Source organism: Centruroides sculpturatus, unplaced genomic scaffold, assembly GCF_000671375.1.
Source record: "Centruroides sculpturatus isolate CEXI.00-Female unplaced genomic scaffold, Cexi_2.0 scaffold1536, whole genome shotgun sequence".
NCBI classification, from domain to species: domain Eukaryota; kingdom Metazoa; phylum Arthropoda; class Arachnida; order Scorpiones; family Buthidae; genus Centruroides; species Centruroides sculpturatus.
This window is the reverse complement of record NW_019385749.1, coordinates 132,215-146,347: the sequence shown is the minus strand read 5'-3', so window position 1 is coordinate 146,347 and position 14,133 is coordinate 132,215. Positions and strand designations below refer to the sequence as shown.

Here is a 14,133-nt window from a genome sequence, read left to right as displayed (position 1 = left end):
GGTGTTTGGGCAGTTTATTCTCTGTTGTATTCTCAAGCAAACAATACATACAAGTACAGTACAATATTTTCTGAGGAAACACGCATACTTATCCTTTTTTAACCCCATTCCCGATAACCCGGCATTTTCACAAACTCGGCCACCCTTCGGTCCACATTAGGCCGAGTTTTCGAGGCTCTACTGTACTTAGTAGAAATCCTTTCATCATTTTTAAATAATATTACTTGATAACATGTCTGAAGTGATTTTCAAACAGTTTCAAATGACAAGACATAATATCACTTAATATCAACTGATGAAATGGTTACAAGTGATATCATTTCATATCATTTAAAACTGTCCAAAAATCATTTCAGACATGAGTATATCATTTCTGTAATGGTTGCTGAATGATTTCAAATGATATTAAACTGTTAACCAATTTTTTTTGTAGAAGTCAGAAATGAGACCATCCATTAAGTGTACAATTTAGAGAGGGAGGAGTGTATGGAAAATAGTCAAAAATTGTGAAACTATACATATAATTAATTAAAAGATGACCTTAATCTTTAACAATAAAATGCTTTTCAAGATATTTTCAAAAACTTCTGAACATGATGTAAAGGGACATCAGATGATATCAAGGACATCAGATCATATCACTTGACATAAATTGATGTTAAATGTTCAAAACTCAAAAACAGAAAAATTTAATACATGACAAAAATATATCTGTTGAAGCACAACATGACAGGGCTATTTTAGCCATTACCCATATATCAGGAAAACAAAGAGACCCAGAAAGATATACAGGGTGAGTCAAGATTATGTGAACAATTTTAATTTTTAATTAAACATTATTAATGAAACATCTTAATTTTGTTTCGTTTTCTATTCCGATTGGTCACGACCGTTGCTATGGCCTCCCCAATCTCTTGTGTTCTGGCACTAAATTGTACTGTTGAACGTTGGTTTGAGTGCATTAATCGTGCTGGTGGTCAGGTTAAGACTATGTATAACACAAACTTTGAGTAAATGCTTTCTCTCTAATAGTGTTCACATAATTTTGACTCACCGTGTATTAAAAAAAGGAGGGGACTAATACTGTTTTACAAAAATGTACAAAAATAGGATTATGTACTGCAGTCTATACTTATAGTACTAGGTCCAGCTGTCAGTTATAGTGAGTTGAAAGATTGAAGTGCAGGGGTGGAGGAAGCCTAAAAATACAGTAATGGGTTAATACTCTGCAACATGATGTCAACTGTTGTTGTCATATCATTTTCCAACAATTGATATCATGTTATATTATTTGAAATCATGTGTTAATAGTACATGAAAGCATGTTCAAATGATATTTTTATTGGAATAGATTATTCAATATGAAAAGTTTTGATATATTAATATTATTAACATTTTGTTATTTGTAACTTTTATCCACAAAGATATTACATTTTAAATATTTACTAAAAAATGTAACAAGAAAAATTGGAAATGCATATTTGTTTATTTTATTTTAGCAACTTTAAAAAATTATTGCCTTGATTTTCTGTCTGTTATTCCTTATCTTCCATAAGATTGCTGATCATTATTATACTTTCTATTAATAAAATATATATAAGTGGAAAAATCATAAAACATAAATGATTGAAATAAAACTTATGGCCTCATTTCTGTTATATTTAAGAATATAGAAGAAGAATATTAGTTTAAGAATCAAATATCAACATGAAAATGGTCAAGTCTTTAAAGGCAGCACAAGTTTCTGTCATTCATCTGTTTAAGGACTATCCCCAAATTGCTCTTCACAAAATTCTTATCTCTGTCATCAATTACAGGGTCAGATTGGCCATTTAGTAATTCAGACAAATGTCAGAGAGACATTTGGAATCAGTTAAACACCATGCTGGAGTTATACAAAAAATACATGATTTTAGAAATTCCATTGTAATTATAAACTGTATACATATAATTGAACAAATTTTTTCTTTTAGAAGGCCAGTTTTTATAAGATGCCAAGACTTAATTTTGTTTCTTGAATAGTAACCTACATAGGCATAGGGGATATGAATTGTAAATTTATATTTTTCCAAAAAATGTAATTATTATAAGATATCTTCATAATGTTTAATTAAAAAAGAGAATGAAAGAGAGATTTAGCTTGAAATAAATCAGTTAAATGCATATTAAAACCAATTTACATGTAACTGATTTATTTCAAAATAAATCTCATGCTATAGGTCTACATATTAAACTTTTGGACTTGTTTCCAGGAAAACAATGACATTTATTTCATGACTTTGAGGAGTGGTGTAGAATTTTTATTTATTCATTACTACAATGCTAAAGACAAATTTCACTTTATATCCAAACAAGTTTTATATTATAAATTTTTATCATTTTATTCATTCATTATTATTCAATTCTGAACATTCATACAAGATTACTCATATTTTCTTATCAGTCCTATCATTTTTCATTACTTTACATTTATGATTTTAATTAAAATTTAAACTTCAACTTTTAACTCTAGAGGAAAGACATACAAGCTTAACTTATGAAGTCAATATATTTACATTAAGGTTGTACTTACAGAATTGTTGTCCAGATATATACTTCAAGTGGATCTTGATTAAAAAATGCAGTTAAAACAATAAAAATTCTGTGACAAACACTGCTTTGACAATTCCAAAATGCTGGACAATGTTAACCTCAGACTTTCAGAAGTCTGCTTACTAATAAAGCTTCCATTCTTTTTTCTTATATTGTTTTCAATTGCAAATCTTCCCGCTGATCGAGCCATTTAATTGCATCTTCCATCACCTAAAAAGTATGTGATAAATTTGTTTTAATATATACTGTACATAAAAACAAATCTAAGAACAAAAATCTGTCTTTAGTAGCAAGTCCTCTGAATCTTGTTTTAATGAACTGATTAGATAATGGCTATTTAAAACATCAAACAGCTGATTAATTCTTTTTGATGTTGGATGACTTCCAATCCATGCACTACAGAATTACTGAAGAGCTGCAATAAATTTAACAAGTTTTGTAATCTTAAGCAATTGTATGCATAAGCAAATGATATTAAAATTAAGAAACTTTTATAAATTAATTTTGTTCACCTGAGCTGCTAATTGTACATTCATCTTTTGGAAACTGTTTGGATTTAGATGGGATGATGTAAGCTTGAGGGACAATTTCAATCCAGTAGTATGTGTTGAATGTTGTTCCGGTAAAATTTAGAAATGTTGCAATAAAATATTGCCTTCAGGGCACTGACATAAAACATGGAAATATGAAAGTAAATAAATAAAATAAGCAGGACTCGTTCTTTTCAATAATCTACAAAATACTAACCTTAAAAATTTTTTCTTTCAGAAGATTGTTTTTGGTGCACTTTAGGATGTGTGGCATGTCAATTATAACAAACACATTCCTATCTAAAGTAGCTGAATTTGGAAATCAGTTTTAAACTGATGTTTGGTTCCAGAAATTCCTAACATCACACCCAATTGAATTAACAACTACACCATATTCTTCCAATTTCATCAGAATTTGAAGAATTAATTGAGTTAAAACTGTGCCTGGTTGGTGCCTTTTGCACTTTACTGCAAAAGACACGAACACATTATAGCCCAGAGCAGCAACTAGGCAGGTGCAACAGGTGCACCCACACAGGGCCCACTTGGAAGGGGGACCCAAATTGCTGTTCACAAGAAATTATATTTATAAATTTTAAATTTTTGCGCCTTTCTACAGCACGGTTTGGCGATTACATTTCGCCTTACTTAGACCATAGATGTCTGCTCACCAGTGTTCCCAACTTAGCCAATAGTAGCTACTTTTGAGATTTTTTAATTTATTTTTTAAGAAATTTAAATTTATGTTTATAGTTTTCAAATTTACAGATTTTTCTCTACTTTATAGAGCTCTCTGGCAACAACTAATATTATTACGATAAACAAAACTGTATTTCTAGATTTTCTACAGTGTGCAGAGCTTGAAATCTGTAAAGATAACATTTTGTAACAAAAATAAATCTGTCCGAGGATTTTTTTTTAAATTACTAAATTTAAAACGGTAACTCCCGAATAAAATCTTAGTCTCGAGGTTATAAAAGGCGTGCAGATATTCTGACATCATTTTTTGTTTTATAGTGGTACGCATATGTGGTGTATACCTGAACGGCGGATTAAGCTGTAAGCGAACTATGCGGGCGCGTAGGGTCCCGAAGGGGCTCCCGCAATCTTTAAAATGCTACTGAAAAAAGGGATTGCGAAAATGCAGAAGATAGAAATAGTCCAGTAAAATGCTTCGATATATACAGATACATGGAAGTAATAAATGATATAGCTTTATGGCCAACAATATTAACAGATGCTATTATTGATCATATTCTTAAAACAAACCAAAAAGTATAGAAAAGGGATTTCTTAATAAACGAAAAAATAAAGAATTCAGATAATGGAAATAGAAAAAATAACAAATGAAGGAAGTAACTTGACACCCGAAAAATTATTTAAAATACAAATTTACAGTGTTCTCGACACTCTATTGTGTCAAATAGATCGGCGTTATGAAAAAATGAAAACTATCTGTGACGATTTATGCTTTCTCTGTGACTCGTCTTTACAATACACGAGTGTTGCTGATTTTAAAAAATCGGCTGCAGATCTCGCTATTAAATATAGCAAATATTTAAAAAAGTAACTTCACAAGTGAAATTGAAAGTTTTAATTTTGAAGTAACGACTCTTATACAAAATATAGAAACTGCATCTCCGCTTAATATTCTACAGGCCCTTCGTGATTTTGGTTTAATTGAGTCTTACCCAAATATTAATGTCGCTCATCGAATATTTCTAACTCTCTCCGTTTTTATTGCTTCGTGCGAGAGAAGTTTTATCAAGTTAAACTTAATAAAAAAATTATTTAAAATCAACTATCGGGCAAGAACGATTATCCAATATTTCTATTATTTCAATAGAATACAATATCGTTAAAAATATTAATTATGATAGTGTAATTAATGAATTTGCTGAAATGAAAGCCAGAAAAATTCAATTAAAATAAATCTTATTAAAAATCTATTGTAATGTATTTGTTTTATTATTTTCCCAAAACCAAATAAATTAAGGGGTCTAAATGCAAATGTTTGCACAGGGCACAGGAATGGTTAGTTAGGGCTCTGATAGCCATTCATTTAAGTAAGGCGTAACATAAATACTAATCCATGATCTCCTTCAATACTAAAAGCTTCATCATCACCATAATTTAAAAAACCAATTAACTCACCCTTGTGTTTTTGGAATTCAACATGTTTCTGTAAAGAGATTTCATCAAAAATTAGGCGGCCATGCCATTCATTTTCAGGCATGTTGCTTATTTTTTCTTTTAATCTTGATAATAAATCAGAATTAAATCCAAATTTATCATACAATTTAAGTATATAATTTTCCAGAAGTACTTGGATGTGGCAATGGCAAGAACTTGTTTCTTCCAAGAAATTCATAGATGATAATCTTACCTTCAAAAGCAACGAATCCAAAATCTATTTAGTGCTGTACCATTTTGCTGAATGAGGTTTATTTAACTGTAAGATATATTCAATAACTGTATTTTCCCCTTTAGAAAGACTTTTTATGTTCTCTTCACTTGCTAAAACTTTTTTTTCAAGAGCTGCAATTTTCTTCTTGAGATTACAATTTTCTAGTTGCTGCTCCTTGAATTTTCTGATATGTCTATACTTAGCAGCTGTAATTTATATAGTTGTTCTCTCACTAATTATAACACTTGTGCAACATTATGGAATTTGTTGATCACTTAACAGAGTTCTTCCTGTCCAATGTGATTGCAGTACAATATTTGAAACAATGCAAACAAATTTCATAAATTATGTAAAAATATATTATTGTACTACTTATTCATGCTATTTATACAACATGCTATATCTCATGATGATGACACATCAGAATGCGAATTTGATAGACCTTCAATTGCACTATCAGCTAGTTATTTCAGAAAAACAAATAATTTATTAACGTTTTTAAACGAAATTATTAAATGGACATTTTACTTACTTGATAATACTGTTACAACTTTTGAATTTTTATTTATTTTTGCAGTAATTTTTTTCTTTTGTTTGGAGTCTACCGTAATTTAGGAACTTTTAACTGACAAATATAACGGGCAATTGGGAAAATTCAAAGGATAAGCATCCCGTGTTAGTTGCCATTTTCCACGGGGAATCTCAACTCTTTTACCCTCAATTATATAAACATAATTCTTAATTAATCAGAAATCTTCAAAGAAGAAAGAAATTTATTTTGAAACAAACAATAATATATGTACTAAAAAAGGGCGATAGTCGGAAAAGTTTGGTAAACACTGGTTTTTAAAGTGAGTAAAGTGGCTAGTGAAATTTCGAGTCGAAGTTTCCTAATTATTGAGGAAGGAAAGCTACTGCGGTGTTTTTTTTTTTTTTTTAATTATTACACATTTCACAATTTTCGTTTAACTGTAATAAATCGCATCTTTATTATATAATTAAGAAATCGAAACCTGAAAACTGCTCTTTTTCAAATGAACAATGAAATAAGCCAGTAAATAATTGTACTGTACGTCACTCCTTACATCCAGAGACACTTGTAAATTGAGGCACGTGCTCCCTATTTTTGTCTGGTTTGCCCTTCTTTATCTAATCCCCAACGAGAACCAAATTTCATTATCAACAAACAACAGAAAATTAATGAATTCTAGCTAGTTTATTCTGCAAATATAAAAGAAACTAATGAACTAATCCATGCAACTATTTTAATGCAGTTATTTGCTCGTCGTATGTTGACCTATGCCACATTCATTGTTTTCAAGGCAAGTTAGCTTCGAGTGTAACCAATGCCATCTTGTAGGAGCGGTGATCCGACGTTGAAACATAGAATTTGAAGCTTCCTGCTTAATATGGCAAGGTTTACTATATTTCTAAACCTTTATCTGGTTTCCTTTGTTTGAAAACTACCTAAGTAATGTTTAACTATTTTATGTAATTAACGTTGAATGAGAGGCTGCCAGATATGAAGTTTACCTCAGGCACCAAAACTATTTGCAACGGCCCTGATAATCTAACAAGATAACGTAAAGAATAGCTTTTAAAATTTTATGATGGTGTCTCAGAAGTGTATAATATGCTTAAGAAAGTCATTAACGATAAGAAATATAAACAATGTGCACAGTGTAATAATTACAAGAAGTTAATAAAAACATTTCTACGGCAGTGACATCCTTGTTTCTACAATACTAAGTCGATTCAAAGAAGAAAACAGTAGAAAATTACCATCTGCAGCTAACTCGTTGTTTGCAAAAGTGGCGGAAAAATGTACAACACAATATTTGTCATTTATGTTTATAGGAGACACCGGTAGAAAAAACATGTTCACACTGAATAGTGAATACTGTTGGAACTTTGATGTAGCACATATTTTATACAGCGCTGTTACCATTTCAAAACTTCTTCTAATATACTACGAGGTAATAAGACAAAACAAGAACAAGACAAAGAACAACAAAATATTTTTATTCGGTTTAACTGGCGATCAGGGACAAAACAAAAATGAAAGTTGGTTTCATTCTGTGACTGTTCATTAGACCTATTAATAACTACGTCTAGTGAAATACATGTACGGTACAAGTCACACTTAAATTCGAAATTATCACTGAATTTACTGTAATTCAAGACGTTTCTTCTGTTTTATAATCGCCAAATAGATTAATATTGAAACACAATAAATTTTATTAAGGGTCGGATTTGTATCTAACACGTACATTAATTAACATAATTCATTCTAAAGTAAGATATGTCGAATTGACGCGTTCTATTGTCATTTCGTGTACAATTAAATTATGTTAACTTGAGGGCATCCATGTAGTTAATGCCTTAAATTTATAGCAAGTATTGAAGTAACGAGTAAGTTTCAAATTATACATAAAATTTATTTGAATTATGTTATGGAAGATGGGTTGTACAATTAGGTGGATTTACATAGGGACTAATAGGGCTTAAGCCCTGGGCCCCCAAGTGTCAAGGGCCCACAAAAATTGAATTATTTTCATAAATTTTTAATACTTTTCATTAACAATGTAGTAAAAAATAGTTAATATTAATAATATAATAATGATGATAATTTATAGTATTATTTGTTTTATTGTGATCAATTGATTTCTTAATCTAAAAAAACATTGGGCCCCATTGGATTTCAATTAGCCCTAGGCTCCGAGAAACCTAGATCAGCCCCTATAATTAATTAAAAGTCAATCCCCATTCACTATTGCACTTTGAACGTGAATTTACGGCAAAATAAGTTGATTTGAAACTTTTAATATTCTTTTCCGATTGTATATATTTTGAATATATGTGTGTAAACCTATAAATCTCAGGTAGAGATATCTTTCTGAATAAAAACTACAGTAGAACCTCGTTATCGTACCCTGAATACTGAGAGTTCGGTCGTGGGTTCGCGCCTCGCTCGGACGGGTTAGCCACGTAGAGTTTTCGGGTTTTCTCCACGTCTGTAACGCCTAAATATGGGGCCAATTTCCCTTAAAAAGACCTCCCGGAAGACATCCCCCTAAGCAGATCGTCCAACTGTTGCGTTGCCATAACTTAACAAACAAATAAACAGAACCTCACTTTGTGATCACTTCTGAAATTTCCATGTAAAACTGCATTCGTTTTAATATAAATCAAACTTCTTCTTGGTGACTTCACTCAACTGGCCAAAATACGAGTGTTCTAAAGTAATATTTATCCCCGTTTACATCATGGCCAACAGGAAAATCCAAAGTTCTAAACTCAACACATTGTTTAAAGCAATTTAAATGGAATTGAGCTTCGTTGCAATAATTTTGAAACAGTATGACACATCACTTGCAACACTCAAGGAAGAAAATAAGGCTGATGTAAAAGCCAGTTTAATTATTAACACTTGGACATTTGTGCATATCTAGTTACTTCTATCTACTAATTTTTTTTCTGAATTTTTCTGTTAAAATCCGGTATTTAATTTCATAATTAGCATTGAATTTAATTTTTCTAGCAAATATTTGAATATTGCTAGTAGGATTTTTTTAAATAAATATTTTTTTATTTAAAAATTGGATTTTCATGCCACGTTTAAGTTTCTATTTAAAATCAGTCATGCTTAATATTCATAGTCTGACATTTACTTCTAGCTGTTCCAGATTCATATACGAAGGTTATGGTTCTTCAGCATGGCTTGAAGCATTTTCTCTGTTTTTCACATAAACTGGCAGACCAATTGCGAATCTGGCCATTGTTTAAAAATCATAATTCACAAAATAAATAATAAAAAATGAATTTAGATATGTAAAATAATTTTTTACTCTTGGTCGAATAGTGAATAACGGGAAACATTGTATAATAAACTTTGAATAAGGCCAAGTTTACAATTACAAAACAGTATTGTGTAATTAAAAATATTTTTAATAAATAATTATGCAAAAGCTCAATGTTGATATATCGAGAGAGAGAAAGAGAGAGAGACCCTTATAAATCTCCCTTAGAATAGTGCTTCCTTATGCGGACTGTTGCTCAAAAAATGACTCCAAGATGCTCATTTAAACGGACTGTTCTATTACTCGATGCTCTGTAACGAGAGTTCTACAGTAGACCCCCCTATAACACTGTAGATAATTCCGTGTTATATGAATTCCATGTTGAACGAGTCACTTAGATTTTACAAATACGTGAGCCGTTCACAGCCGGTTCAACATGGAATTCATATAACACGGAATTATCTAGTGTTATAGAGGGTCTACAGTACTAATGTAAAACGTAGACTTAAAAGAAGGTTATAATTAACGCTTATTCAAATTATCGCTGCATTTCAATGATTCGTATATAATAAGATTATTCCCCCGAACACGAACCAATCAGCAAAAGGTGGCAATTCGTCGTAGCGCTGTAGGCCTACTTCCCCTAAATCTATGTTTGTTTGATGCAATTTTGATGCCACAGATAATTTCGACTTCGCTTGACAAGAATTAACTGATGAATACATAAATGGTGTGTGAAAGAAGATATGGCAGAAGGTATCCAAGAATTCTCAACGAGAAGAGCCTATCGTTGACCAAATTGTCAACCTAATCGATACAACAGGACGAGGAGATGTAGACGAGCAGAATATTGAGGAGTTACTGCGTGTTTCTGGTGAGATCTTTACCAACCACGACCTTCAAGAACTAGCAGAGCGATTTCCTGCTACCGACATTTATTTAACGAAAGAAAAAGAAAGCGACAAATAACACTAGACGCGTTAATCGCAAAAGAAATCAAAATTTCAAAAAATCCAGAACCTTTATCACGAGAATGAACTTTATATTTCTGTGTGCATATGTTTATGTGTTATGTAACATATATTATAATGCAAATTAGTATAAAAATAACTTAAAACTAAAGTAAAATCTGTTTCCTTTTGGTCGCGTGTTTTCCCTTTCCCTATTTACTCTGTGTTAAAATGACCTGTTTGCATTTGTTTACTAATTTATTTATTTAATAAGTAAATTAGTAAATATACAGAAAGTTTATGTCATAATTGGGAAATGTAATGAGTATTTAGTCTATTATTATAGTACTATGCCTATAATTTAGTTTATTAACATTTGTAAACAACGATTATCCATTTTTCAAAGACACTCGAATTTGTCGAAAGACACATACTAAATGACAACAAATGACTGATGTTAAAGTATTTATGACCAACTTTTCTAATGAATAAAGAAGATTAAAATTTTCCCATTTATACTAATTATGACTGATGATTAGTATATATAATTTTACTTTATTATTTAATATTAATCGGATTAATTTATGATTAAAGTTATTTTTCAAAATATAAATGATATTTTTTTTTATATTATAAATCATATTTAGAATGAATTGTTTAAAATTAATAGAAAAAATTAATTATTTGTTTTAGCAAAGCATTTTTATTTTGCTGTGTAATTGCACTAATTTGATAAACATGTTTTGTCTTTTAGTAACTATATAAACATTGAGGCTATTCATTACATTTGCAGTTATCAGATATTCTTACAAGTTAGATTATCTACCGCCCAATTTGGATAATGATTTCAAAGATCGTATTTCTGCTTTTTTTGGTTTCTCTGCCTCTTGTTCTCTGCGGTATTACGAATTATGTTTAATTAATTAACATATTAATTATTCTTTGTTTATCTTTTAAGTAAACTTTTATATTTATTTTACTTTACAGATAACAAATGCAATGATGCATCCGGTATTTCAGGAGTAAGCTTAAAATTTCAATTATATTTATATTTTATAATCAATTTTATTAAATTATTTTACTAAAATATTATTTTCTTTCTATAGGGAGAATGGGCACTTTTCGCTTCACTTATCTTTGTGAGTTATACCTTTTTTTTAAATATATAAAAGTTAATAATTATAATTAATTATTAAAATATTATATAATTTAAAACATATATTTTTTTAATAGGTTTTAAACCAATTACGTCTGCACGCTGGATGGAATCATTGAAATAAGTTTAAATAATGCATGAATTGTAAATGATTTTTCCTTTAATCCATGAATAAATAATATTAAATATATATACATTTTTGAGTTCTGTTTGTTTTGTATAATAAAACTTAATTCGAAGATAAATTAAAAACTAATCATTATGATAAAATAACATTGTAATTACATTTTAAATGCCAATATAAACGCAATACTAGTAATAATTAGAGCTATTGCAATAATTTGTTTAGGTTACTGAATAGCTCGGGGTGTTAAAGTAACGTTTATTACCAAGAGTTTTGTTGATATTGTCAAATAATTCGTCATTTCTCTAGAGCTTAATAAATATTACGAATCTGATAATAAAATATTAATACCTAACATCAAATTAAACTAAAACGTTCTTTATCTGTCACTCGGTCTGTTGGTCTGGAAATGGTACTGAAACTGGTAGTTACCATTGTTCAATACTACTAGAACAACTCATCATACTTTATACAGTATTCAGTATCCGCTCGGTCACTGGTGATCCATTTAATTGGATTTATCAGACTTCATTAATGATCTTTATCGCAAGAACAAGGATTAGCCTCAATAGAAAACAATATTACTATTGGTTTTCTTTTATATAAAGGTTAAATAAAAATACAGTAAAAACTCGAAGTTTAAGAGAGAAAAAAAATTCCGACTTCGAGTTAAAAAGTTTCGAGGAATTGGAGTTAACTAGTTTGATTTAACGTTATTCTAGACGTTTGGAGATAGAAAATGCGAGTTATCCAGGTTCCATTTTATATAAATATAAGCTATAAAGCTGCATTGGCCTATTGGCTCGCTGATACGAAATGCTTTTCTGTAAGACATTGCTTCTATTCAGAAGAAAACCTCATATAGAAGTATGTTTATGAGCATAACAAAATGGAAAAAAATGAAATGAGGGTTGAGTACGTTACTAGAAAAATCTCAAATCTCGAAAAAGTAAAATATTTTATCAGTTACGTGCTGTCAATTCTAACCAGATTAAAAAGTAAAACTTGGCTTTAAAATATTTAATAAAGCTATTATTATATATAATTATTAAAGCAGTATAGAAAACTTTAATAATAATATTTTGGTATTACTTTTAGATATAATGCTTTCTTGTTTCGATTATGTTCTGTTAGTAAAACCAAGTATATAATCGAAACAGGAAACATTTAATGGGTATAAATAGTAGATTGTAAACGAAGGATTTAGTTGTTAAAATATGCTCAATAAATAAAATGTCTTGTTTATTGTCATTTCACAATAAACAGAATCATATTATGGATTGCTGTCATTAAAACTTAACAAACGAACCATTTCTGGAGTTTTCTATTATTTAATTTTCTATAGATTAATATGGTAAGTACAGTAATGTAAGCCCATTCAATAATAAATCTATTATATTTAGTATTGATAACTGTATTTTTTTTTTTATTTTACAGAAACAAAGCCAAAATTTGTAATATTTTCATCATTAATATTTCAATAGTAAGCTTAATATTTTAAGAAAAATAACATAAAATACATGTGTAGATACGCTTCTATGATATCGATTCGTTTAAAATAAGAGGGTCGTCAATGGTTATATTATATATTAATCTTAATTATTTAATATTTGCTAAACTATTAATGTAAGACATTTTAAAAATAGATACTGAATTAATTTACTATTTAATAATTAAAATACGTATATTTGTATTAAATTTTCTTTTTCTTTGTTAAGATTGCTTTTATTAACTTTTTAATTATTTAACTAGATATATTAAAATATTTATATGAAAAATATATTAAATGTACACACAGAATTAAATATTTTATATCTTAACAATATTTTTAATTGTATAAAACTAAATTCACAATGTTCTTTTAGATAGACGAAATCTTTATTTAAAAATTTCAATGTGAATTAAACATGGAAGAGTTGAAGATTTAATTAAAATTCGAAGATTAAATTTGTAATTAATACAGAAATATTTTCATTGTTGTTTCTATTTATCTATAGAAAAATAAATAATTGAAAAAACAGCATAAACTTCTTATCATATCTTAACTATATCTTAACACCAGTGATTACATCGGTAATAACTTAAATAGTCATTATATTATAAAATATAATATAATAATACTACGGTTTACTAGTATTATAATTGGCAGATTAATTTACACTTATAACTTACAATTTCTACGGATTTTTTCCAGTATACACGTTAAAATTACTTTACATATTCCTAAGGGTACACACTGATAAACGTGGGGAACGTGTGTACCCATTCAAGTTTATGAATCATTAATCACCGGTTTTACATTAGATTAGACAATAAAGAAAATATTTTGCATTATATTAAAAATAGTCATCTTGTATATTCAAATGTGTTATATAAGAAGTAAATAAAGAAATAAAAATAGACATTTTCTTATTTTTAAGGAACAATTTTTGTATGTGTATGTGTATTAGATTTGCTTTGCTACTTTATAGTTTTGAAATTTTTTTTCACGCTTTCAATAGTTTAAAAGAGATTGTTGACTTCGTAAACTAAGTTAAGTCCATGGGGATGGTCATTATTGGATTCGACATCATC

General features: G+C 29.1%; 2 long non-coding RNA genes across 2 annotated transcripts; both read left to right on the top strand.

The window, feature by feature from the left end:
- Positions 1 to 11,030: 11,030 nt before the first annotated feature.
- On the top strand, positions 11,031 to 11,980 carry LOC111641768. Its single transcript, XR_002759472.1, has 4 exons — positions 11,031 to 11,178; positions 11,267 to 11,301; positions 11,386 to 11,418; positions 11,513 to 11,980. It is a non-coding gene; the product is annotated as an uncharacterized LOC111641768 (long non-coding RNA).
- Positions 11,981 to 12,803: 823 nt separating this feature from the next.
- On the top strand, positions 12,804 to 13,541 carry LOC111641764. Its single transcript, XR_002759470.1, has 3 exons — positions 12,804 to 12,913; positions 12,997 to 13,042; positions 13,425 to 13,541. It is a non-coding gene; the product is annotated as an uncharacterized LOC111641764 (long non-coding RNA).
- The last annotated feature ends 592 nt before the right edge of the window (positions 13,542 to 14,133 follow it).